The following is a 3,907-nucleotide window of genomic DNA, read 5'->3' on the forward strand; positions in this document are numbered from 1 at the left end:
CGGTTCAGTCTACGGAGAATAATGTTTTTGGAAATGTAGGGCCATAGAAGAATGCTGAAGTTTAGGTGAGCAGGTCCTAGTAAAGAGGTACTGAACCTTACTGAGGAAGAATGAAATTTATGGTACAACTTTACTAAGGGTAGGGATGTGTAGGTATGACACATGTTTATGCATCAAGGAGAAGTCACAATGTTAATGCGGAAGGTGTGAACAGCAGAAATTGTAGACGGAGGTAAAAACTAATACACAATAAACAGATGAAAATGAATGTAGGCTGAAGTAGTTATTTGGTTTTCACAGGATGGACTAGCATCTGTGGCTGCACCAAATCATACCTGTTCCTGCTTTAATATCGATTTTCCTCATGACTCTCTGTAAAAAAATCTCGCCCATTTTACAGGTGATGGCATGCTCAGCACGTTCTTCTATTTTTAAAAGTTTTATCTAGTTGACTTTTTCCTTTAATTATTGAAGTGCAGTAGGACTGACTTTGGAATTGATAAATTCTTACATAATACCAAATTTCGAGGTAATTATGAACTGTAGGTATCATATATGATTCCAAAATTAAATCCGTAGGAGGTATGTACAGTACCAGTAGAGAAAATATTAGTTTTCTTTCGTAGTTTTTACTATTGTTGAACACGGAAGTTTTCTCCGGTTCTTCAGACTTTATCGCCATCTACAAGGTTTATTTCGCAGAAACGACTCGCCTGTGCGGCTTCCGACCACTAACGAAGCCGGCTCCAGCATCGTCTGGGGGCTGCCCTGCTCTTTTGTAGGGTTCGCCGTCCCATCAACTCGGAGTTCGTTAGCGAAGAATCGGGTGCGTGAGCGTCGTCAACTGGAGAACGGACGGTAGCTCGTCACCCGCGTACACGTAAGCCCTGCTTGCTACCTGTTTACAGCACTAGACTCCAAGTGGACTGCGCGATCTATTTGTTCTGCTTGAATGACATCAACGTCACAAACAACACGCTGTTGCAACAGTATTCTGTATTTCTTCATCACGTGGGTAAGTATCGGAGTAGAGAAACTGTGAACAGTGAAACGTAAAAATGAACAGAATAACAGTGTTTACAAACTAAAGTCACGGTACGAGGATGTGTTAACAATCATACATGGCGATGTTCAGTTATCTATACTGTAGTAGAACTAACAGAAAACAGTGTTCGATAGAGAAGACGTATTTGTGGCATAACGTCTGTATATTAATATTACTAATTACTCTCAACTTGTCTGCAATTATGGGCTTGTTCCGAAACATATCCAGCGATTGATAAAGACACTGCCCAGAAAAATTAAAGGGATCACTTTTTCGAAATCCCGTAATTGTCTGCCATTGCGACACATAACTTTGTAATTTGGCTCAAAGATGACTGCGATCTTCCTCTGTAATGATGCAGAAGGGTGGCGCCCTGCGACATCACCATCTGACACGACAGCGCTTCAAACAGCAGGGTGCATACACATTCGGAAGAAAAACCTAGATCTTAGTTCATGTGAAGCTTAAGGCTGGTTAAGAACGTCATATTGGCACCGAATTTCACCACAATGCTGTCCAGTGTCACCGTAAACGCGTCAGACGCTGGGAAGGTCCTCACAGCCTCTCATACCCACCTTTAAGCCCTTCTTTTGACGTTTCTGCAATAGAAGTCAGAACCACGATGGCCAATGTTGAAATCACGATTTTCATATGGGTGGCCGGGAGAAACATTTCAGATACATTGCCGCTCCCAGTCGACAAGAAAGACCCCCAAAGGGTGCCATAAGGGCATCAGTGAAACTATCCATTTGCCGCATATTTCGCGGCTGGTAACATCAGTTCGCTGCGTAATGAGCAACAGGACAGCATTCTTTGGAACCTTTGATACTGCTGACACGCCCGGACATTTCAACCCTGCTCTATGGACACTGTGTGTCTGCATTCCCATTGAACGCAATCACTGCGCTAGTATTGCATATGCACGAGCTTACAGCGCTTACCCCGATACCACCTTCCATTACGAGGCAGGAATCAACTCTGTGAAATTACCTGCTTTTTCTCCTGACGTGTGGCCAAATGAGCTTGCTTGGGGCTAGTAGGCACTCGGAGTGCATCGTCCCACGAACCATTCCCACAGGCTGGATGTCTGCAGGAGCACTCCCGCCAAAGAGATATGTACTGTAGACTCCAAAGGTACCTCAACTACTACTCCCTACACTGGAAGCTATCTCATCAGGAGGAAGTACCAGGCCTTTCATCAGCTGCCCTCTTGACTGTAAGTTGAGTTCCAGTGGTAGATCTAGGGCCCAGTACAGGAGATACAGGTACATGGGAAATCTTAATCCATTATATTTATTCCCCTAACCAACAGGTTTTGGGTGATGTCGAGCCAGTGAGATACACTTCCCCTGTTGACACTATTGTCAGGGGAAACTAGACACACTAGAGTGGTAGTCCGTAAATCGTCGATATTTAAAAGTACAGCGAATGATGGAAATGCTTAGAGTAACGGCGGAAAGGGATGAGAAGTATCACCTGGGGCACTCAGTCTGTACGCTTTGTGGCGGCACCCATCATGCTGAAGAGGCTGTTCCGGCAACCACTGAGAGAACAGGTTGCAACCTCCTGCTAACTGTAACGCTCATCTGAATAAACGATACCTGTGGTCTGGCCTCCATCATACCTGGATGATTCCTGCGACTGTCAGAAAAGGTTTTGAAAGCCCGCCTTGCTCGCAAGGTTTCAACGAAGTTCAAATGGCTTTTAGCGCTATGGGACTTAACTTCTGAGGTCATCAGTCCCCGAGAACTTAGAACTACTTAAACCTAACTAACCTAAGGATATCTCACACATCAATGCCCGAGGCAGGATTCGAACCTGCGACCGCAGCGGTCGCTCGGTTCCAGACTGCAGTGCCTAGAACCGCTCGGCCACCCAGGCCGGTGAAGTTCAAAATGTGTAGAATTGTCACCAGAACTCATTGTGGTCCTACTTAAAGGCTACCAGAGACTCCAAAGGCACTGACCAAATATTGAGGGTGTTGGAAGAGCAACCAGCCACAAATTTATTTTAAGTTCCTTTACTGAAAGGGTACCATTACCGGTTTCGAATCGTTAAGATTCATCTTCAGACGGTTCATGCTTTCATTACAACGGTTTTTTTACAGATTAATTGTCCTACAATTGAAGTAATACATAACTATAAGCACGCCACACAGGTGGTTGCATTATAGATTGTCATTGGATGTGACTTACGTGAAATGTCGATTTTGAGTGTTTGTTTTCGTTACATTGGTCCAACAGATGTGAATACATTCCCACTGCAATCTTATCGTTGCACTCGTAAATTTTTCTTGCTGAACACTTTAGATTTGTCACATAAAAGATTTCTAGCACACTCCACATGTTTTCGTACAATACAAAGTGTTTAGAAGCATATGAGTGACAAAGATGCTATGATATATCTAACATCATGAAGATGTTTGGAAAAAAATCATAAATTCACTTATGCAACTGAAACTCTTTTCAGACTAGTTCTGAGAGACATTGATATTGTGAGATTTAGAGCGCATACTGTTATATTAATTACAAAGTTAATACATGTTTTTTAGTACTGTGCAAGTACGTAAGACAGAACATTATTTATTTACATTTAGCATCATGACAATTGTAGTAACATATAAATTTTTCAGTTTCGCAACTCTTCTCACACACCTAAGTATCTTTAAGAGGTATGTTTGGAATAAAAGCCAGGAGAAAGTTAATGAAATTTGCATTTTTTAAATTTGGTTGTGGCGGTCATAATGTAGTCCTTCCCTTGGTGTACACGTTGCATAAAATGCGTTGGTACCGCTAACAACATCTAACGAAATTTGCGTTTCTTTTTAATTTTCTTGTCGTGTGAGTAAATTCCCCCCCCCCC

At 42.7% G+C, this 3,907-nt stretch overlaps 1 non-coding gene across 1 annotated transcript; it reads right to left on the bottom strand.

The window, feature by feature from the left end:
- Nucleotides 1-2,842: 2,842 nt before the first annotated feature.
- Trnas-gga (transfer RNA serine (anticodon GGA)) lies at nucleotides 2,843-2,926 on the bottom strand. Its single transcript is given in 2 exon segments — nucleotides 2,843-2,877; nucleotides 2,887-2,926. It is a non-coding gene; the product is annotated as a tRNA-Ser (tRNA).
- Nucleotides 2,927-3,907: the final 981 nt, after the last annotated feature.

Source organism: Schistocerca nitens, chromosome 6, assembly GCF_023898315.1.
Source record: "Schistocerca nitens isolate TAMUIC-IGC-003100 chromosome 6, iqSchNite1.1, whole genome shotgun sequence".
NCBI classification, from domain to species: domain Eukaryota; kingdom Metazoa; phylum Arthropoda; class Insecta; order Orthoptera; family Acrididae; genus Schistocerca; species Schistocerca nitens.